This window comes from Mauremys reevesii, linkage group 12 (genome assembly GCF_016161935.1).
Source record: "Mauremys reevesii isolate NIE-2019 linkage group 12, ASM1616193v1, whole genome shotgun sequence".
Taxonomy (NCBI): domain Eukaryota; kingdom Metazoa; phylum Chordata; order Testudines; family Geoemydidae; genus Mauremys; species Mauremys reevesii.
This window is the reverse complement of record NC_052634.1, coordinates 4,294,088-4,317,745: the sequence shown is the minus strand read 5'-3', so window position 1 is coordinate 4,317,745 and position 23,658 is coordinate 4,294,088. Positions and strand designations below refer to the sequence as shown.

The 23,658-nt window shown below is 48.3% G+C and overlaps 1 long non-coding RNA gene across 2 annotated transcripts; it reads left to right on the top strand.

Annotated features, from left to right (window-relative positions):
- The first annotated feature begins 3,983 nt into the window (after positions 1 to 3,983).
- LOC120375865 lies at positions 3,984 to 15,311 on the top strand. Of its 2 annotated transcripts, XR_005586849.1 has the most exons (4): positions 10,711 to 11,059; positions 12,032 to 12,123; positions 13,041 to 13,259; positions 15,199 to 15,311. It is a non-coding gene; the product is annotated as an uncharacterized LOC120375865 (long non-coding RNA). The 2 variants fall into 2 exon arrangements; XR_005586850.1 differs by lacking the exons at positions 10,711 to 11,059; positions 12,032 to 12,123 and adding an exon at positions 3,984 to 4,067.
- The last annotated feature ends 8,347 nt before the right edge of the window (positions 15,312 to 23,658 follow it).

Below are 23,658 nucleotides of genomic sequence, written 5' to 3'. Positions count from 1 at the left end.
AGGGGAATCTACTCGATGGAATAACGTGAAAGAGATGGCTTCCACTTTCTTCCATATTCCCCTTTGCCACTGAAAAGGAGATGGGTAGATGTGGCTGCTTTATCTCTACACACCCAGGCTGAGCGGCAAGGCGGAAGAAATACACTTTCTAGATAACAAGAAGTAAGAAATCCAAGCAGCCAAGGCAGGGTCAGGGAGGCTGCATCTGAAGATTGATTTTCTACCAAAAATAAATAGACTCAACTAAAGTTTCATGTCTGCTTGTGGCCCTGAGGGCGCTCAGAAATCCTGCAGCGGCGACAGTGCTGGGACTTGCCAGTGCCCAGTGGAAGATAGAGGAAAAAAGAGCATAAAATCATATTCACCTCTCAGGACGGCAGTATCTCCAGTGATGTTTGACCTAGAGTCAGGCTCGGGGGTCCCTCTGCCCCAAGCTTGGCAGCGCGCCGCCCTCGAGCGCTGCGCGTCCCCGTCCGTCGCGCGTCCCTCTCGGTTGAGCTCCTGCCCCATGCCTGCATGGCTGCATGCAGTCGACGACGAGCCGGGGCGGCTGCGCCTGCCAGGCGCCGGCCGGAGCTCCGCAGCCGCAATGCCCCGAAAGAGAGGCCGCGGCGCGCCTGCTTAGCGCTGGTGTCTAGAGCCGCCCCTGCCTAGAGTGCAATGTATCCTGTTTAACAGAGACTGGTTAAATACATTTCCTTAAAAAAAAAAAGAATCCCTAAATGCTGCAGGAACAAAACACTTTTCTCTGAGCTAAGAGTAGGTATGGTTCAGGTTTGAAGCGACAGGTGGAATTTCTGATCACCCCCAAACACCCAGCCTAGTCCCATTCATCTTTAGAGTTTGTCTTCACGTGGCCTCGCTTACTCCCACGAGCCAAGCTGCCCCAGTGAAACCTCGGCTGTATTCAGGGTTGGCAATAGGGCAGCAGAATTTGAACTGGAGCAGAAACCGAGGCGAATTGCACTTCTGCAAATCATGTCCAGGCTACAGTTTTCCTCTGGGGCAGTTACAGACCTAGCTTCCACACCAGACAGAGTTAACTGGGCCTGATCCAATGCCCATTAAAAACACTGTGAGTCTTTGTATTGACTTCAGCCGGTTTTGGATCAAGCACACTCTGAATAGTATAAACCACAGGGTAGTTTTCTAATGCATTTGTATAGTTCATTGCTAGACTATACATGCTAGAGAAGGTGTCCATCCGCATGGAAGAGCCAAGGATTTGAGTTCACTTCCATGTAGCCTGGGAAAATCTCCTATCCCCATGGATAAAGTATAATTTCAAGCCATGCCATGTTTATTATATATATATAAATATAGGAAGTTTTAACCAGTTACAAATCCTTGCCATGTAAATATCAGAAACAAACAACCATTACAACAGTTTGCTCTTATTTAGAGAGACATTATACAGGAATATAGCCGTGAGATCTTTCTACCTAACAGGGTGTTGCCATTTTAGAGTGTGAGCATCTTTCCACCACCTATACTGAAGCCAGGTCAGTTTTGGGAAGGTACCAGTTTCCAGGGCACTATTCCAAAGTGGGTAGCAAAATAAAATGTCCAGCTGCTGTATTCCTGCCTAGAGGAGGCTGCATTTCAGGAGTAGGCGAAAAGATGCATTGGATGAATGCTTGGAAAACCTTTGGAAGCCTTAGAGGAAAAAACTGAGTGCAAGAGTGTTTGTTTGTGTTTTCTAACTGCATGTCTACATGTAAGTTGTGGAGACATGCTGTGAAATGCAGTCCTGCCTGTGGGCATCCTGTGTCTCTATCTGCAATGGACACAGTGCTCACATCTTCCCTAGTTCCACCAGGTTTTCTCACTCTTTCCTTGTCCTTGTGATTTAACACATCCACATTCAGGTCCCAATTCAGCAAAGCCCTTACACACGTGCGTAGACCCACTGGGACAGTGGGACTACCCACATGGTTAACATTCAGCATGTTCTTAAATGCTTTGCTGGACTGAGAGAGTCTTTCCTTTGAATTCATTGGACTTGGGCTCAAGCACTTTGGAATTATTTTGCCACACAGCAGGAGAGGTATGAACTTGGAAACTTTATATATGTTTGGGGATTACAATATTCATTATATATGCAGTTCATTTGGTGGGTAATTAAATGCAATAATGGGCTTTAATTTCCATCTGTAATGACTTCCTGGGAGCTGCAGAGACTGAGATAGATGATGTAATTTTATAGGAAAGATTTTTCCCACCCCTGTCCTCCACGGCTTTTAAGCAAGTTGCAGGGGAAATGAATAAAAATGAAGTCAGTTTCAATATTTCTGCACCATGAGTCACATCTTCAAGTTCTCACCCAAGGCTGAAAGGAGAGGGGTAAGGACATCAAAGAGAAAACAAGAGGAGATGCAGTTAAAGTCAATTTGGGTCAGAAAGAAATGCTCTCTCTGACAGAGATGGATCAAGTCCCTTTAGACGTGCAATTGCACAAACATTTGTCATGTGCAGTAGCACACACATGAAGTTCTTCTAAATAACATGCTGTGAAGGGGAGCTCCCTGCTCTGCCTCTACCATAAACATCCGCAAGGTAGGACTTAAGTGGTGCATGGGCTGTGCACTGGCCTCTGAAGACAGGTCAATTTCACTCAATGAGTCCTTCTTCTTCTCAGTCAAATCCTTCCTTAAAGCCCCCCTTCTTTCACAGGACCTTCTGCAGCGATCCACTCGCTGACAGCACTTCCACGCCTGAGCCCGGGGTGTGGCATTTGTTTGAGTGAGACGGCAAGAGGGCCTGTGAATCCCATCAACATCTAGGACTATCAACCGCTAAGCCTTTTGGAGCCGGGCCCTCGCCTTTGTATGTGTTCTCTGAATAGAACAAGGAACTGTCTCTAAGATCCTGATTGAAAGCCCACTGAATTAACTGGAAAGGTCCCTGGCGAGCATTGGAATGAGCCCCAAAGTGCTAAGAACACCGGTGGGACCCTGTAATCAAATGATACGGCTGCCAAATGCTTCCCCCGCTGCAGAGCAGGAGCTGCGCACAGGTTCTTCAGTAAGGAGAGCGAAACAGCAAACGGCAGCGCTCAGAGACGTTTCACTTAGAGGTGAGAGGTGGGTGGAATCTGTTCTGGAGGGAGTTGTGTATTCCAGGCAGATAGAAGTTGGTCTTTGTCGACTTGGCCAGCCTGCCACAAATCAGCATTTATATTCAGCGGATGCCATCTTCATTAAGCATGTTTATGTCTCCAATTAGACCTGCTGTAGAGGTGAGTGATTTCTGAAGAAAATTAGGAACGGCGTCTGTTTAATAATGGAAACAATTTAGCAAATAATAAAAAAAAAAACACCCCAGGATGATGCTTCCCCAACTAAGCCCCTAGGAAATAAAACAGTGCCAGGGAGGAGAGGAGCAGGGCCAGAGGTTCTGAAAAGCATCTGCTGGAGCTGCAGGCTCTGATAGAGCTCATTTAAATCCTCCCACCCCTGCCTTTCCAATGCTTAGCCAGGGGTTCCCGCTAGAGAGAGCATAGTTGCTCATGGAGCGGAGGGGTTGAGAGCCAGGAGGACAGGGAGGGGGTTTGTTGATTGGTTTTTGCTGCTGTTTAGGTTGCAGAGAAAGAGAGCGAGAGCTCCCTGCCCTGGGTGGGCAAGCCGGCTGCAATGAGAGCTTCTGGGGCTTTACTCTTTCCCTGTTCGCGTGTGAGTTTGTCTGTCTGTTTGTTCACTACTCAGCTCTTTCTGGCCTTGCCCTCTCAGTGCGGTTTGCTGGTTTCCATCGATATGTGTGCTCCACAGGTGGGGACTCTATGGTCTGATAAGAAATGGCACGAGCTTGTAATGCACTGAAGCTAGATCCGCTGTGGCCTGCTGAATGAAATGGCCATGACCCTGCTAAATTTGCCTCCACGGGAGCGTCTATTGCCAGCTCTCGGCTCCCATCTGTGACATCACAACCTGCTGCTGAGAAGTGATGATGGCATAATATTCAGGGGATTATCACTTCAGGGGTAGGAAATGAGCAGGAGCAGATGAGACGTGTAAGGAGCAAAGCTCCATTTGTGAGGAGGATGGTCCTGCTAGTGATAAAAGGCAGAGGTAAGAGAGAGACACAAATCCAAAGGTTTCCTATGGCCTCAGCAGCCCCCCAGGAGTTTCCCATCAGGACTCATTGCTGCCTTTAGCGGAATAAGAGATCATGTCACTAGCGGCTGCTTTGATGATGTTAATCGGTACGGAAGCTGAAGCCAACAGCCACGCTCAGTGATGTGCCTTATGCTTGGCATGTGTCTTTGGGCTAATCGCTGTCCATGCAGAAAGTGCACCCATTAAAGGCCTCCAAAGACAGCAACAGACAGGAGGGCTGGGGGTGCTTGGCTGGGCCATTGCTTTAATGCAAGAGCTGTTAGCATGCAAAAACTGCCATCCACTGCATCCATCCGCCAAGTGTGCATTCCTCTGCTTCCCAGGCAGGAGAGGATTCCCACGCGGCTGAGCATGGGAAAAGGCTCACGTGTGGGGCTCCTTTCGAATACTCCGACAGCCCCTCTAATACAGGCTGATGGTTTCAAGAGCAGCAAAACAAACACGTCTCTCTGCAAGCTACCCTGGGGCAAAAACAGCTCAGAAAGGAACAAGAAAGTCCTCCCAGGAGCTCAGAGCACCACAATGGCCTTGCTCCGTCAGGAGTGGCGACGCAAAGCCCTGCAGCACCGGGTGCGGAGAATCAGCGTCTCATTTTCATGTCCATCAATGGAGACTCTTAAGGGTCAGGCCCCAGGGGACCTGAGTGCAGATTCCTAGTACAACCACTTTTTGCTCCCTGGCAGCACAGGAGAGGTGGTGCTGGTCCTGGAAGGGAGGGGTGGGGGTTAGCAGGCAGAAATCACTGCAAAATGGGACTTAAGGGGTGAAAAATAACATCAGTCACTGCGTTCTCAAAGCACTGCAAATCCTTCCCAGACCCCAAAAATCATTATCAGGCCTGCTTCACAGAAGGGGAAACTGAGGCAGAGAGCAGAAGGGACTTTCCCAGGGACTGTGCTCACCCAGAATTAGAACTCTGGAGTCTGGACTCCTAGCCCCTTCTGAGGAGCGTGCAGGGCACCTCGCTCCATGTGAGCATCCCAGCCCAACCCTCAGTGCCTCGTACGTGACCCAGAATCCTATGTCCCCAGGGGGGAGAAAGGCTCGTGCTTGGACATGGACAGCTGCTGTGTGTGTGTGTGTGTGTGTGATAGTGTTGTTGCAGGCTGTTGGTTCTAGAATCCAGGCTGTGCCACTGGGGGATTCAATGCACTCAGACCAGGGGAGGCAGTTGTTTTATTTACAGTAACATCCAGAGGAAATACTAGCTCGTATTTTTGAGAATTAAATGGAGGGATGCCCAATGAACTCGATTTCTCAGCCCCCAAGCTCTAATGGACACCCCCCCCCCGCCTTCTACCAGGTCAGGTGTGAGGAAAGACTGAGGATGGGGTGGAAGGAGACTTACTCTTTGGTGCCTGCTCTCCAGCCCCATCAGTCCAGCGCCTTCCACCAGCACTAAAACTCAGGTTAAAGGAGGGAGGGACAAAGCAGAGGAAATCCTTTCCCAGTCAGAGCACTGCAAAGAGGGCCACCTTGATGTCTTGCCTCTGCAGTCATGAAATAGTAACACTTCGCAGCTATATGGACCTTTCCATCCATAGGCTCCACAAAGGCTGGACAGGCAGTAGAATGCCCATTTTATAGACTGGAATGCTGAGGCACAGATGGACTCACCCAAAGTCCCACAGTGAGTCAGCAGCAGAGATGAGGGTAGACTCCATCTCTCCTGACTGCTGGCCCTCAGCCCCGGCCACTGGACCATGCTGCAACTGAGACTTTATACCAATGTATACAGGGTAAAGTGTCTGTCTGCTTGCATTGCTCCTCTGCCACCGTCTCCTCCCAGCCTTCCCCACCACACCTGCCGTGCTCATTGTCCCTCATCTCTCACACACACAGCTTCATCCCCCAGCATACGGAATTACTCCTTCGGTGTCAGTTTATAGGGCACAGCCCTAAGTCCCCATTTCATGTCCGTTTTCAGAAGCAAACCAGCCGCCACATCAGCTATGTGTAAAAAATGCACTTGCAAGGGAATTCCCTTGGGCAAAGCAGTAAAGTTCAGGGAAGATTTGCTCCTTGAGTTCTCCAAAGGTCACCAACCCTCAACAGGTAATATGCTCCAGAGACCCACCCCCTGCTCAGACAAACCCATAGCAGCTGTAAGATCTGGTCAGTAAACAGTGCGCTGACCCCATCTGGCTCCAAGAGTTTAAGGATATGTTGCAGCTTCCTACCCTGGAGCTTTTCAATAAATGATCAGCTGCTGGGATGTCTGACTGGCAGCAGCATGGCTCTTGACTGCAGCTAGAACTGGAAAGCTGTGAAATGGCCGGGTTTTGCTGCCAGCTGTGAACACAAGGCTGATCTAAAGAATCAGATGGTGACATGAGCTGGACTCAGGGAAGAGGTTCCTGTTCTGTTCCAGTAGAGTGACCTAGACTCATGTTCAGCCTGAGCAGAGGCCGTTAGGAATAACGTGACGATAGGGCAGATAACCTCATCGATGGATGGATGGATGGATAGGTAATAACAGGAATTGGGAAGAATACCTCACTGGACTTTTGCCAGTTTACACCAGCAGATTTGGCCTTTTAGGTCTTAGCTATTAAAGTACCCAGCCCACTTGGTTGACCTTGGCACCCAACTGATAGAGCGTGCTGATGCATGTAGCACTCAACAGCAACCACGTCATGACTGAGAAAGTCCTCTGGGTCCTAGATATGTAGAGCATTGGGTTCCTGGGTTTCCCCCCAGTCTAACACTGCCGCCAACAGGCAGTATTTTATTATTCGGGGTTGTGGGTTGGGCCATGTTATCAGTAATAATACCAAGCTCTTCGAGCACTTTTCATCAGTAGATGTCACAACGCTCCCCAATCTTTTATCCTCTTAGTACCCCTTGAAGTGATTGAAACACTTTTTGAGCAATAGAAGAAGCAAGAGGTCCGGCTCAAGTGCACCTGTTTTTGTGTTTCTCTGGGTCACAGTGCCCTGGGATGTCATTTCTCTCTCTCGTTTATGCGCACACAGAATCGGACAATCCGACATACCCTGGCACATGTCACTCATGCACTCACAGACTCCATATGTTGTTTAGTTTTCTGCGTGGTTTAAGGCTTGAATTTGACCCTGGCCATGCCTCGAAGAGCATTTAATAGAGGCATCAGCAGTAAAGGCAACTACCCTCCCATCTGTCTGAAACACAGCAGATTTCTCTTCCAGGAGATATTGATTGCAGTTATGTCAGCTGTGAAACCTGGACCAGGGAGAGTTGTCTAAGGCACTATCTGATCTTCCCTCACATGTGTGTCTATAAAGGCATCTGAACTGTCACACTAAACAGATCCACATTCTTCCCCTCCACACACGTTCCTACACTTCCATTTCTCTTCACTCATTTTGCTAACACCAGGAAGCAGGGCTGCTGGAACAATTTTTATAGTGGAGGTGCTGAGAGCCATTGAACTAAGCAGTAAACTCTGTATATAATGGAAACCACTTCAAATCAGGGGGTGCTACAGCACCCCCTGTCCCTCTAGTTCCAGCCCCTTTGCCTGGAAGTTGCTTTATCTTCAGTAAAGGAGACCAATAAAACTCACATTTAGATAGCTATCCCTTGGTCAGGTGTGATCTATATATACACAGAGATTCCTTGGTCATGTGTGATCTATATAGCTCACATGCCAACCCAGAGGGCATTTTCTTTAATTTATACCATCCCAACAAGGTCATATCCCAGGATCATTTAATGTGGCACACTTCCCAGGACTCTATTTCTCAAGCTATGTGTTGTTGCTTCCCCTCCGGCCTCATTTTCAAGGACCTACAGTAGCTAGAATTTAACATAAGTTCCCGTGAGTCTGCTTTCGGTTAATAGTACAAGTCTTGAACGTCAATAAGTCAGCTGGGCTTTGTTAGACTGAAGAAGCTAATTTAAAGGGGTGTGTCCAGCCCTAGCGAATGTAGCGCTCCTGGCTGCTTGTGCTCCTTAAAGATCTCATCGTGTCCTCTTTGAAGGAGTTTAGGTGTTTTTAACCTAAGTGCCCTGGCCAGATTCCAACCATCTTCTGCCTTCCTGAAACTCCCCACTGCAGATTCAGCAGAAGGAACTAAAATCACACGGAGAGTGATTCTGCTCCCCAGTCATCTGCTCCCCACAACAGGCACATTCTTGTCTTCCATTAAGAGTTCAGATTTCATGGAACTGGAAGAAACATCCATCTCTGACGCCAAGTGGACTGGACCAAACGGGGTCATTTTGTATGGCTTCAGACTTTCCCAACGTCCTGAATTTCCCAAACACCTGAGGATTTATTTTTTGAGGGGTGTGGCACCCACCAGAATGGTTCCCTTCTAAATGAAAGGTATCTCCCATTTTAAAGTGGGGTGAAGGATGGGGAGGGGTTGGCTTGATTAATTTCTCCTGTCTTTGGTTTACCTAATAACAGTACAAAAAATAGAGCTGTTTCTTAGAATAGTAACTTCGGACAAGGTACCGAGGACAGATCCTGATTGCTGAAGGCATCACTCTTTTACACCAGTTAAGAATATGGTCCTACAGTAAATAAAAAGAAGACATGTCATCTCTGGTGAATGTCAGGAACAAAACACACACTGACTATCAACTGGAATGCTTCAGATCGCCACATGGATTCTCAGCCATGCACGCTGACAGGAAAAGAACATGGTCATCTCACCCTCCTCCCCCAGTGATGTGTGTTACCTGAGGATCAAAGCCAGTGCAGGATGTAGAGCAGTTTGAAGGCTCAGCATCTTTGTACCCGACTACGACATGGTCTGATTGCAAGGGCCAGTGACTCTGGTTTAGCATGGAGGCAAAGGAGCCCGAGATTCCCTGGTGCAACTTCAGAAAAATAAAAGAAGCGAAGAGAGCAAAAGAATAAGAAAACAAACCATCTTTCTGGTCAGGGCTCATCCCAAAGGCTAAAACACGCTTGTCATCATTAAGTTCTAAAATGCCACATTCTCAATTCAAGCTCTAACTGCCAGTGACACGAAGCAATGAGCTGTAGCAATTAAAATCCAGTTAATTGGCAAAAGAGCTTTATCTTAATGACTCCAAAGAGTATAATCTGTCACATGAGGAAAGGATCTTAGCCAGTCCCAGTCTGGAAATGTCAAACACAATTGAGGTAACTCTCAGTGTCAATCGCATCCCAGGGATCCCGTGACAGACCAAGTCTGCACGTGGCTTATCCCTACCTTGGCTCTGAATGTCCTGCAAGTGCACAAGAAAAGGCCGTGGGCAGATTCCTGCTTCTGCTGGGGTTTTGTGCTGAATTCCAGTAATTCCACGTCCTCTCCTGGCCCCTGATCCAGGAAGCACAGAGGAGCAGAATATGAGAAAATTAAAAAAAAGGTAATGAAATTGTCTGAGCATTAATCAGTGCACGTTTTGTTCCAGCTTTTCAAAGAGCTCAGCTCCCGTTTAGGCCCCTAAATGTAGCTCTCATGGTTCCCAAGAGGAGCTGAGGGTGGCAGACGCTTTTGAAAATCTGGCCCTTTGAGTCTGGGGTGAAGGTTTGCCTGGGGTGTTAACTGTGCTGCCCCTTTCTTATGGAACCTTCTTAATGCTTGCTGTGTGGTAGCGCCAGCTTCTGGCTACTATGGTTTGCAAAGACAGGGGCACTCAGGCTTCTCTAACTTTCTGTTCGTTCTCCAGAACAGGGGGGGAGAAGCGCAGACGATCTCTTTGGCACGGGCAGAATTGCCTCTGCAGTCTCTTTCATTTTGTTCTATGAGGTGCCAGCTGCTCTTGAAATAAAGGATTGCAGCAGGTTATGAAGATTGCTTTTCTCCTCAATCTCCGTAGAGAGAAACGTGTTTCCCTGAAATTGTCTCCACTCACCTTCATGAAGCAAATTGCCTCAGGAAAGACTCTAGAATGAGGGCGGGGCAGAGTCCTGTGCTGCTTGAACCTCTGTACTGCAGATTGAAACAGGGAGCGTGCGACTCAGGAACCTAAGGCAGAGGGCATGGAGGGTGCATGGAGTTTTACAGGGATCCCCTTGGGTTGGATAGATGCACAATAGTTCATTAAAGGGTGTCATATGAGGTGTCTACTGAGAGCTAGTAGCCCACTGGTCATTATAATCATTGCAAAATGTGTGTACGGGTAATATTTCAGGAGTTATAGCTCTATAGTGAAAATTATGTTCTTACTGTAGAGGGGTTAAGCCAGGTCACCAGGAGGTGACAAAATGTTCTTTTCAGACAGGCGGTAGCAGGTGCTTCTCTCCACATCTGGTGATGTGTGTCTTGCGATGGGTGCCTATTTGCATGCCAAGCCAGACACCAAGCATCAGACTGTGAACTCAACTCAACAAGAGAGAAAACCTACAGGAAAAAACCATCCGTGGGGCGGTGTCCTGCTTCTGGCTAAATTTAAAGGATTAGTCTGCTATATCAGGTAATGCCAGGAAACACGCAGCACCCTACATCTTCGAGACAAGCATGTTTTGTCTCGTGAAAAAGGGCTCAGAGCCTGCCTGCTGGAAAGCACTGGTGAGCAATATTTTATTAAACAGGAGAGTATTTAATTAATTAAGTCCAGGGTCTAGAATGCAGGTTATGATTTTGTTTTATATGTATCCATTTGCTTCCAATACTCCTCCTTGCTAGCACTCAAATCGCTAGACTTTGTTAAATGAACTTTTACTTGTTGTCACTATAACCTTATGTGATGGGGCAGCCCCGCCCTGCACTAGCCTCAGCAGCATCAGACCAGTAGCTGACAGCAGAAGTCCTGCCCCGGCCGTACTGGGCATGCTCCAAGTGCTCTGAGAGTATAAAAGGAGGGAACTCAGCTCAGTCTGGGCTGGCAGCCGCAGGGGAAGGATCTAACTGGGAAGCTCCTGCAGAGGACCAGCCGCCACCCTGGAAGTTGCCGGGAACTGAAGCTTCTCCGGGCCGGCACGAAGCCCTATTATGGGAGGAGCCCAAGGAGGCAACAGACTCGGAGACCCGCGGAGAACCCAGGTACTCGTGGGAGACCCCAACTCTCAATCCGGTAGGAAGCAACCCGGGTGGGGGGGAGGTGTGTGTGTGTGACGGACTGGTACTTGGCCCCCGGTAAGCCTCAGTGTGTTTCGGTAGGACCCCCCGCTGAGCCAGTGGCAAGATCCTACGCCGCGGTTAGGACCGTGGGCCAGGGCCCGGTGGAGTGGGAGAGACACTGGCCCTTAGGCCTCACTGCCCTGCAACCAGGGGTAGGTTAAAATAAACAAAAGGAAGTATTTCTTCACACAACGCACAACCTGTGGAACTCCTTGCCAGAGGATGTTGTGAAGGCCAAGATGCTAACAGGGTTCAAAAAAGAACTACGTAAGTTCATGGAGGATAGATCCATCAATTGCTATTTGCCAGGATGGGCAGGGATGGTGTCCCAAGCCTCTGTTTGCCAGAAGCTGGGAATGGGTGACAGGGAATGGATCACTTGATGATGACCTGTTCTGTTCACTCCCATTGGCCACTGTCAGAAGACAGGATACTGGGCTAAATGGACCATTGATCTGACCCAGTATGGCAGTTCGTTTTCTTGTGTTTTATTATATTTATTTTTATTTAAGTTTTTTTCCCACTTGCTGAGGGGGAGAAGTCCCATGCTTGACCTCAGTAGGATTATTGCATGTAAATCAAGAGTAATATGCCCCCAAGCATATGGCGTCTTGGCACATCCAGGTGACTGGGGTCTTTTAACGGGGTGGAGCTGCATTTCTGAAACACGAAATAAGTTGGCCACCATCTTTTGAACCTCCAGCCCTGGGTGATTAATAGTGTTAATGCTTATGGCCTTGCTGAGGGTTTACAATGGAAACAGAGTCACTGTAGCACACTGCAGTTTTAACAGCACCACTTGAGTCACTTAAATCTAGACTGGGAAACATTCTAGGTAGCAATTCTCCATGCTACTTGGGACCTAATGTATATTTCCCATCTGTAATATTTCAGAACAAATGGTGCTGAATTCCTCTGTGTAAACTTCAATCATAAAGCACTTCCCAGTAATGGCTGTTTGTAATATGCAGCTGCCAGCAGATTCAGTAAGTACAGTGCAAATTCCTTGACTAAAGGCACCTCTCCCTCTGTGATTACGGGTTCACATCGGGCCGAGTTCTGCTCCCACTGACAGCGTGGAGACAGGGCAGAGTTTCACGCCTTCAAAGGATCGCACCTCCCGTGGTGAAAACGGCTTCTGATTGGCGAAGATGTTTGATGAAGTGTCTTCTGCTCTGCACCTGATGTCTGGAACGGTTAGTGATGAGTAGGGCAGGGCAGGGGTGGAAACTGACAAAGCAGTGGGTCAGAGCATCCTCGGGGTGATTCAGAGAATGGAACCTCCCTGTCCCCAGGATTGCTTGTCTGAGAAGAGATGTATGTGCTTTTCAAGTGAGCCTTATGTGGAGATGGGGCTTTCAGCTTTCTGATCCACAGGATACCATTGGAATACTTCCTAAGGGATCTTTGATGCACCTTTTGTCTTTGCTTTCATGTCTGTTCATTCAGGAGATGCATTCAAGGGACTTCTGCGGTTGCCTCAAATGGAGGAAATAGTCTCTTCAAATAAAGACTTCCCCCAATCTCAGAAGGCAGGAGGATCCTGCCGGCTCAACACTAGGAAATTATTTCCAACTGACATTAGAAGTACGTCAGAACTCATTTGGAACTAGGGAGGAAACACAGCCTGTGGTATAAATAGCCAGGAAACTCTCACATTCCTTGCACTGCCCCTTTGCATTTCTCAGTGTAACATACTTACGCAGTGTCTGACTGGGCCACTTGGAGGATAGCAGCCTACTACTGATGCCAGGAAATGGAGTTACTCCTTTCGTTTAAGCATTAGAGATCTGTGCTTTGGTGCTGAAAGCGTCAGATTTAAACTCTGCTGTTTGCCTCTGTGGAAGGAACTAATCTCTAATTAGACCAAATTAACCAGAATGTGTTTTCCTTTACATTTCAGCCCTGAGAACTGAAGGAAACTTTGCTTCTTCCAGTCAAGTTGCATAAAAGTTGGTTGCTCCTTTTTGTCCAAGGGATCAGTCCTAGGGAAGTGAATGTAAACCAAAGCCAACAAAACAGAGTGACCAATAATACACCTCCCACCTCCCATTTGGTGCATTTCAACAACAACAACAACAACACAGCAGCATTTCTGAAGCTGAAAGTCCATGGGAATAAGGTGAGAGGAGAGGCAGGGGTGGAAGCAGAGAAGTTACGGCCTTGGGGGAAAGTGCAATGTTACTGTTGTGAAAGTGTGGAGACGTTTAAAATGTTACTCAATCCCCCCTCCCCGACCTGGGCCTCTCTTGTAACATCTCTGGGCAGATGCTGGTACACGTTCCCAGCGACGGATGCCATGCAGCGAGACCCATCCACCACCAAAGGGCCTCATGGAACGTTCACAAGCCCAGCAGGGGGAGAGTCGGGGACCTTTGCCATAAATTCCCTTCTCAAATGTGAGCCTCCACGGGCACGTCCACACTGCAGCTGGGGGCGAGTCCCATGCTAGGGGGCTCGAGCTAGCATGCTGAAAAGAGCAGTGTGGACAGTGCGGCTCGGGCATCAGCCCGGGCTTTCAAGCTCATCTGACTCCCGAGGTCTGAGCTCCGGTGGCTAGCGCAAGTCCCTGCTGGAGCCACAATATCCACACGGCTATTTTTAGCCCCACTAGCATGCCTCTGCCTACCCAGGATGGGAGCTCGCCTCCAGCTGCAGTGTAGACACACCCCAAGAGATGCCAGGAGTGAACAGGGAGTGGGAAAGGGCTGGGATTGGACAAACTATCCTGGAGTCTGGTGCAGTTTTGCTGGAAGTTTTCTCACTCTTCTCCTCCTCCAACATTTTTCCCTGGAGAGAGGATTTCAGACTCTGGGGGTGCATCCTTAGCTGCTCAACGGGCCCGACCCAAAACCTATTGGAGGCAATGCAAAGATTCCTGTCAGTTTCAACGGGCCTCAGATCTGGCCCCAAATTCATTCCCGGCAGCATTCATCTAACTCCGAGAGGGTTTCTGCTGCACAGGCAGAGCCTTTGCCCTCCGTGCAGAGAGCAGTGGCTCCTGGTTGAGGGCACCGGCTTATTCAGTGTGTGAATAACAGGGCACTTGAATTCTCAACCCCCAGCCCAGCACAGCTTCAGTTTTAGCTCAGATAAGAAAAAGGTTCCTTCTTTAGCTTCCACGGGATTTTTCCCCCATTAAATCAGAAAAACCAAAGCAGGTAAAATACACATATGTATCTAGTCCCAGCAGCAGCTCTCAGCACCAGGTGAAGAAGTCAGATAAGGGAAGTGTCTGATGTGCTTTTGTAAGTGCTCCTCTGGGTTTTTGCATAGTCCCTAAGTCAGCTAATAGGAGTGATAGCCACTCACCGGGTGCAGTATCGTCCCAGCAGCAGAGTGGGAATCTCTGAAAAGAAAGATGCCAGGGAAGAACGAGGATGCTTGTCTGCTTGCCCTCGTTCCGTACTGCCTGAGGAGACACGTGAGTTGGGCACTGCTCCTGGGAAATCCAGCGCTAATTCCCAGCTCTGGTCCCTATCCCTGTGGACTGGTAAAACCTACAGAAGGCGGCATGCTCAGTCCCTGGGGCAAAGGAGTTCTGTGCCAGGGTCTGTCTCCACTGCAGAGTTAACCCAGGTTTTTATGCAGGTTTTAACCTGAGCTTCCTACCATCCACACAGAAGAATCTCTGGCCTGGGTCTGGAGGTGCCTGAAGCCCAGGCTAGCTGACCTGGCTGGGGAGATGGGTTAGATCCCGACCCCCGCTTTAACTCGAGCTAGAACGTACCCACTTTCCAGTGAAAGCACAGGTAAAATCTCTCAGATGCTGATAGTCCTCCATTACCTTCCCATGATTTCCCCCGAAGAACAAACACCTTCTCCTGCAATTGAGAGGGAAAGAATCCTAGAGCATCTCAGCACAAAGAACCAGGGGATATGCCCACAGACGCATGGGCAAGTGCAGAAACAGTGAGGACACACACACGCGGGTATGGCTAACCCAGGTGCTCAGACCCGGGTGCCAATTACCTGGGTCAACTGTGCAGTGTAGACAGACCCTAAGCAGCAACCATCCCGGCTGTTGGTTCCACATTAACAGGCTTTGAATTCCTGCCCAGGTTTCAAACATCAAGACAGTGACGGCCATGGAGAGCCTCAAGGGAATGGGTGAAAGCTCTGAATCACCAGCAAGGATCTGGAGATCTCCACACATTCTCAGCACACAGGACTGGTAAGTGATATAGTGTGCACACAGCACGCCTCCCGCACTCACCCTAGGGAACTGGTCTGGTGGCAAAAGTTGCAAGATGCTCAGCTGTTCCATCAGCTTGGCATTTCACTCTCCTGGATCCTATGCTTAAAGAATCAATCTTATTTTTCACCCCTCCTCTCGCACGCCGGGTACCAGGCAGCAGAACCCTGACTGAACATCACCGATTCTTCAAATTCAACAGCCAAACAGATAGTATCCACACAGCATTGTCATTGCTGGCAGAAGCACTGTGTGCTGGGCTCTCAGGGCACAATCCTAATACCGGTGGGGCTCACTAGTGTTTGGATTTTGGATTTCTTCACCAAAAAAATCCTTGGATGAGCTGTGCTGAGTTCTGCGCGTCCAGGTTTGAGTGCCCCTGGGCCGGTTTAGAGGGTTTTGGGGGAATCCATTCATAACATGGTGGCTTTGCTCTGAGATTTCCTTGGGCTCATTCATGCAAATGCTACTCAAATCAAAGCTGAAAGAAACCAAGCTTTGAGCAGAGAACCCTGTGAACTGTAACTGCTGAATTTCCCCCCGTGCGAACATCGACCACGTGCTCTCCCAGCTGACTGTCCCTTCTGTTTTCTCCCTCCTACTAAGCTAATTGCCTTGGGAATTCTGGATCAGGAGACTGAATGCTATTCTATCCCAGAGAGAATGAATCCTGCATTGTTTGATGCTGACTCCTTTGCTTTTTGTTTAGATCTTCTGTTTTCTGGGCTCCTCCTGGCCCACTGGAGCATCTGAGCTCTTAGCATGTGTGTCTCCCTGAGCAGGGATCTCTGGGCTTACGTGGGTTTTGCATTACTACATTTGTCTGGGCTCACTACCGTCATGTGCAGGAATCCAAACATTGGATCTGCCTCAGAGCCTGAAGCAGCAGCTAAGATTTTGCTTTTCAAAAGGCAAACTCACTTTGAGGATGAATAGCAACTGGCATCTTGGCTTGGATGAGATCTGAGGCTTTGAATCGGACAAGCATTGCGGAGGGTTTGTAAGATTAATTAAACTGAAATCCTGCACAGTTCCCTCCTGGGGCTGTCCAGCTGTGACAGGCTGAATGAAAGCACTCAGGACACTACAAGGGGGATTTAAAATGTCTTGTAAACATATGCAGCAAAATTCTTCATCACAAGAGGGAGAGACTTGAAAACCAGCCTGATGAATCCCCAAGCCGTGAGGCTGACTTTCTAAGGGCTTGTTCTTGTGGGGCAGCATGTGTGCAGCTCACCTCACTGGGTGAAACCCCAAAAGAAGAACTTGGCTGCTGCATCAAAAAGAACTCCAGGAGCGTACAGCAGCACACGGACTGACCCTGGCTCCACACCAACATTTAAACAGGGAGGCGACATCAGTCAAGTTTCAGAGTAGCAGCCGTGTTAGTCTGTATCCTCAAAAAAAAAAAAAAAAAAACAGGAGTACTTGTGGCACCTTAAAGACTAACAAATTTATTTTAGCATGAGCTTTCGTGAGCTGCAGCTCACTTCTTCGGATGCATAGAATGGAACACACAGACAGGGGATATTTATACATACAGAGAACATGAAAAGGTGGAAGTATGCATACCAACAGGCAGAGTCTAATCAATTGAGATGAGCTATCATTAGCAGGAGGAAAAAAACTTTTTGAAGTGATAATTAAGATGGCCCATAGAAGGTGTGAGGAGAACTTAACATAGGGAAATAGATTCAATTGGTGTAATGACCCAACCATTCCCAGTCTTTGTTTAGGCCACAGTTAATAGTATCTAGTTTGCATATTAATTCAAGTTCAGCAGTTTCTCTTTGGAGTCTGTTTTTGAAGTTTTTTTGTTGCAAAATTGCCACCTTCAAGTCTGTCACTGAGTGGTTAGAGAGGTTGAAGTGTTCTCCCACTGGTTTTTGAATGTTATGATTCCTGATGTCAGATTTGTGTCCATTTATTCTTTTGCGTAGAGACTGTCCGGTTTGGCCAATGTACATGGCAGAGGGGCATTGCTGGCACATGATGGCATATATCACGTTGGTAGATGTGCAGGTGTATGAGCCCCTGATGGCGTGTCTGATGTGATTAGGTCCTATGATGGTGTCACTTGAATGGATATGTGGACAGAGCTGGCATCGGGCTTTGTTGCAAGGATAGGTTCCTGGGTTAGTGTTTATGTTGTATGGTGTGCGGTTGCTGGTGACACAGTGCAGTGGACGGCACCCAGGTAAATGTCCTGGCATAGTGCAGAGCAGTGTGGGAGAACAGTTGGAGGACTTCCAAGCTAGTGCAAAGTATAGATGCTCCCACACTAACATTGGTCTGCAGTAATGCAATCCTCAGTTAATTTAATCCACTTTCAAAGTGTATTAGAAACTACATATTAACAGGCCGTTTAATATGCTTAAAGAGTTTCATCCTGTGGATGCAGGTCATTTTAATTCACACTCCACCACAATACAAATGTTCAATAATAATAACAATAAGGGCTGACCAACTGGCATCCTTTCATCTGCGAGAGACAGTGGGAATTGCAGCCTATGATGTAGATGGTTTGCAATGTCTCATGTGACTGAATAGTCCAATCTGAAATTTGTGTGATCTTTGGCAGTTATTGTAAATGTCTGTATCTTGGTTGGGAGCAGCTTGCTTCCAACGGGCTCTTTTCTCTTTAAGCTATAGGAGCCAGCTTCTGTCATGGACTTTGATGCCCTGATGGAGACGATGGTGCCACTTGTTACGATCACTTGCCAAGATTTCTGGTTGGGCCATCTGGGTAGGTTTGAAGACAGGTGCATGCCCAAGGACAGGCTATATGGGGAGGTAACAGAGGGAACAAGAATAACAGGACATCCCAAGCTTTGCTATAAAAACACATGCAAGCAAGATATGAAGGAATGTGGAATTGATCCTGACCGATGGGAAATCTTGGAAGGGTTGATCAAATACCCAGGAAACATACTCTGCAAAAACTACGGGAGCACAACACAATGTGGAGCTGAAAACAAGGTCGATGTCCAGTCACTGAAGTTCTGTGCAGAGATTAGATTTTGGCATCTCTACTGCCTGGCTTGAAGGAGTGACACATTAGGGTAGGAGTTCTTCAGAATTATCCACTGCCCACTCCCTCCCTTAAAGGAAGAGACATTTTGCCTGGGAGATTCCCCCATGTCCAAACCACAGGTCCCAGCCATTTCAATCCCAGCCCCAGCTACCGTTTGGTGAAGTGGGTCCTCTGGCTCAGCAGCCTGCTTGCTTGCCCTGGAACCCCTTCTCCTTTGCAGCAATGCATTGCCAATCTCCAGCCTTTACATTGTCCACCACTAGCTCACACACTGAGGAGGTGACATGCCCACATCAGGCTGTAAGATTTGCAGGGCAGGGAATGCATCCAACCATCTGTTCTGCAAGGCTCATTGTGGGGGCCGACTGTACATAGCAAATACCATGAATCGCCTTCTCCCCTGCTAAATGGAGGGTTCAAGACCATGAGGATTTGCTGGATCAGGGGAAGAGCAGATTTTGGAGCAGACGCTGGTTCAAATGTGGTCCAGTTTGGAAATGCCCAGAAGCTTGTGTGAAATGAGCTGGGAGACCAGCGTATCACAGGCAGGAGCACACATGCCAAAGAGCATGGTCACGTCTGCCAGTAAATAACCCCTTTGTGATTAGACTTAGCAGACCCGGTTGATTAATAGGCAGAAGTATTTGTTCCTGTTTTATTTGCAAATATGGTGCAAAATTAACTAAGTACCTTATTTGACAAACCATGGGCCAGACCCCTAGAGGGTGTAAATGGACATAAATTGATTGGCTTTGATGAAGCTGTGCAGCTTTACATATTCCACCTGCCCTGCTTGTGACTTTCAAAAGCGAGAGATTGTTTTGTTCCCAAGAGAATAAGTTAGAAATATGATTGTATTGTACAGAATCCAGGAAGCAGTTTCCTAAATGAAAATGACTAAGAAAACATTGTATCCTTCATAACTGCAGCTGTCGTTCAGTATTGATGTAATACGCGAAGGAATATTTCAGCATCGGGATTGATGTTTGCAGTCTCCTGCTGTTTGTTTCTGTCCTGCATTTGTATTTTGTAATAGCTACATAAAAAAATGGAGTGGAGCTGGTCAAAAATAGGTAAATGCCATGACAGTCCCCTCCTCCCCCTTCTTTTTTTATCAGAATTATTAATCTACAAAACGGTTGACCAGCTCTGTCTGTGTCACTAACATTTTATTGAAGGTAAACAGCATTGTAGACTGTACCCTTTATTTTCCTACATAAGTACAAAGAGAGAACTCAGCAGCTACAAAAGATAATGGAACAGAACAGGATCGAGGCAGTTTAGGCTCTGAGTAGGCTTTGCAGAATTCATTTCTTTTACATTTATAATTGTGATGGATAAGCTCAATGTTTATTTTGAAGCCTTTGTTCTCTGTTTTTCTCAATTAAATTTTTCACAATTGTGGGAAATTTGGAGCGGGAGGTCGGACAATAGGGGCTCAAACAATAGTTATTTCATGACAGTAAATGCTGACATTCAAAAAGTTAAAGCTTTGTCGTTGTTAAAACATAAATTGTCACCATCCTGGGTCAAAATGTACAAAGTAACTATCCTTAAATCAAACCGTAATAAGTTCTCAATCAGCATTTTTCTTACTTTGCCTAACTGTAAATTCTGATTATTATCGATGGAAATAGTTTTTCATCGGGTTGTGTGTGTACAGTGAAATTGACATTTATTGACAAAAATCTAATCCTTGCGAGCCTAGTTATGGCTTACATTCATTATTCGTCCCATCTTCCTAAAATTATAGCAATGATCTGTGTTTGTTAGTTTTCCAGTAAATTGTTCCATCTCTCTTCATTCTTATATTCTGGGCAGCAGCATTTCTGTAGAGGTGTTTGTTTTTTGCACCAAAATGGAGCAACATGTTTATTGGCCGCAGTCACAAAACTTTAATCCTCAGCAAATCCAGGGATTTCCCTAGCCCCAGAGCCGTGGGAATTTGGGGCTATATGGCTGAATTAATTCTTGCCTCAATTTTCTACCCGCAGACCACTGGGGACTGTTCCGCTTGGGACAGCCCCAGAAAACAGTGATTCCCCAATCGTTTTCCGAGTAGACTGGAAAAGGAGATGGTGAATCCAGCAAAGAAGCGGCTGACTCAGCACCCACCAGCTGCAGTCCTGTACATCTGAGAGCCCCACTCACAGCTCCCTGGTCCTTCAGCACCATCTGCTGTCTGGGAATGGGAGTCAGAAAATGAGACACCTGTACTGTTGTTAATCCAGCACGGAGCCTGAGGCAGCCAAGGGTCTGCCTGGAGATGGGGTTGGCCATAAAGCAGAGGGGAAAGGACAATTTGAAGGGAAGGGACTCAGTGATGCTACAAGGGAAAACATCTGGCAGCAAAGTGAAGGAGAAACTCTGGCTGTGAGGGATGGCGGGGAGAAGTGGAATGAGCAGATAGGGGGAGGGAGACAGGAGATGAGAGAGGTGAGGCAGAGACGGCACGGATGTGCAGGAAGATCGGTGAGGCTGCATGGGGTGAATCCCGAGAGAGCCATTGAAATCAAGGGCTCATAGGTTTAGATGCATGTGGAAAGGGAGAGGAAACTCCCCAGTAATTTGCTCCCAGGCTGGGCAATATGGACACAGCAGGGACGTGCCACTGACATCCCCACAATGTTTGTGTAACTCACTGTTGTGGGTGTGTCACGGGTCCCCCTCTGCCCTATCCACAATGGACAGGAGTCTGCTGCAAGTGCAAGCTTGGGGACTCGGTCCTTTAGCACATTCTGGAGCACGGCCCAGCGAGGTGAAGCCCCACCACTAACTGAATGCCAGGCCCAACTCCTCAGCCAGCCTCCCACGCTCACAGCCCAGAGTGAAATAAAAGCACCTGCTCTGGTCCCCATCCCCCTCTTGGGCGAGCCTCTCTCCTCCTGCCATCCCCGTGGGCCTGCGCTGCTGTGGGTAGGTCTAGCTGAAGAGTGAGGGGGTGGGAGGGTGGAGACGTTTGGCTGTAGCACTGCACAGGTCTGGGGGTAGGTGGTATGTTGCCAATACGCTGTCCAGCGAGGCAATCAGTCCAGCAGAGCAAACTCATCTCTTGTGAGCAGGGCAAAGCTCCAGCTTTGGAAACCAGAAGCAAACATGGCTTTCAATCGGCAAACCCCAAAGCCGCTGACTGCCTGGTGTGGACAAACAAGTCGCCCAGCCCCATGGTGTTGCCTGTACCTGAGGAAGTCCTCGTTCAACTGCCATCTGTTACACTAAGGGCACCCTGAGGGCTGCCCGTTCTCACTGGCCTTGCACAAGGCAGGAGTGTGAATGCAACATTCCCCCAACAGCGTGTCACTCCCAGGAGCCCCAGAGGGCTCAGCCTGCTGTCTCAGGGGCTTTTGATCTACCCACTGCTCCATTCAGCACTATGACCAGCCAAGTGACCCAGTCCCAAATATCCTCACCCATGGCCAGCCCTCTCCTGGAACATTCAGAGGTGTCATAAGGGCCTTGAAAGAGACAAATGCCTAGTTGCTTTAACTGGAGTGAATAATCACTTCAAGAGCAGCACAACACTGGGCTCATTTAGAATACAAGTAACACAAGTGTATTTAACCAGAAGCAGAGAACTTTGAACTGAGTGCAGGTACCAGGGATAAAGTCAGAAATGGTCACAAAGAAATAAAAGTGAAAAACGCGCTAGTGACTAAGACTTCCCTTCAACCAAGACTGTGGTTTTGTTATGTTTCTTACATCTTTTTCTGGCAAGATGGGTGACCGCCCCGCTGGTCAGGATCTCCCCCAAAGTGCTCAGCTCCTTTGTCTGAAAGATGACTTGGGGTGCTTTACACCCCTCTTTTATAGTTCACTGAACTCTACAAATGGATCCTTTTCCAAGTCTAGTGCCCCAGCTGTGAGGACAAGTGCCCTGGAGTCAGATGGAGAAGACTCCTTGCTGGTGCCTTCTTAGTGGTAGGACCTGGCTTCCACTTTTTGCAAAGGGGATCCCTGCAGCTCTGCTGCTCAGATACTGGGTCCCTGGCTCCAGCACCTCTGTTTCTCACCAGCGTTCCTGGAACAGGGCCAAAAGAGCTTGGCGCCTGTTGGATACTGTTGGGAGCGACGCAACTGGCAAACGTTTACAGAGACACAGGACAAGATCCAGCTGGAATACAGCATTTAGGGCCATGAGGTTAGAGAGGTAACACAAACCCTACATGTGTGTGCATGCTGGCAGCACCACCTGCCCGCCTTACCCCAAATGCCCAGGATTGACCTTTCCCCCTGCCCTGCCCCGGTACAGCGGGATATTGTCTCAGTCTGTTTACACCTCAGGGCTTTGACTCCAGTCCAGCCTCCTGTTTTCAGGCCCCTCTTGGCTGGCAGTAGTTAATAGTTAATGGTCCGGTTGATGGTCTTCCATGGTCTCTCCAAGGTAACTCCCGTTCTTGCTAGACCAGTCAGGCCAACCCAGACACGTGACTCTCACCCAGTCACTGCCTCACTTATTCTCTGCCCCAGGAAAGAAAGCAAGCCCTTCACCCCCACTGGGTAGCAATCCCGAAGGGAGTCGGGCAGCTGAGGCATACGTACGTTTCATAAAAAATAATGCTGAGATTTCCTGCATTCTCCACAGAAAGTCTTAACCCTTCCCTGCTTCTTGCACCCAAAGGCCCCAGCCTAGGTCCAATGAGTCAGTCCATTGCCACAGTGGGAAGTAACTTATATCCTCGAATCTCCCACTTTCGGAGCTGGCGCTCATTGCTCCGCTTCCTTCCAGTGGCTGTGTCTGCAGAGAGGAGAAAGACTGGCTGATTCCTGGTGCTGACTCCTCCTGGCAGAGTGATCCATGCGTAGGGTAGAGGGGGAAGGGGAACATGCTATGGATAAAAGACTTTCATCCTCTGGGGATATTAACCAGGCACCTTTCACCAGCATGGAATTAACATGGGAAATCAAAACAGAAATGAAAGGGTGGCACCTGCCATTCTGACCTTTATTCTTTTCACTCTGCATCCAAAAGGCCAGGGGGACACGCGGGGAACTGAGGGTCGGGCTCACGTTCCTGGAGAATTACCCGGCCCTCTGTTTGCTTTAAGCCGGCTGTGTTACAGACAAGTGCACAGGTGTAACAGGAAGGCAGGTTTTAGGGCTGAGTGATGAGTGCTGAGTAACTGTCACCTGGCCGGCAAATAATGCACATAATGCCTGTGAAAGTTACCTTTAAATGTCAAAGCCCCCCAGCTCGCAAGGGCTTGCTGAGACGTGGGGAGGCTCAGGAGCAACCTGCTGCCAAACTGCAGCTCTTTGCTGGTTTCCTGGTCCTCAGCCCCCACAGCTCTGTCG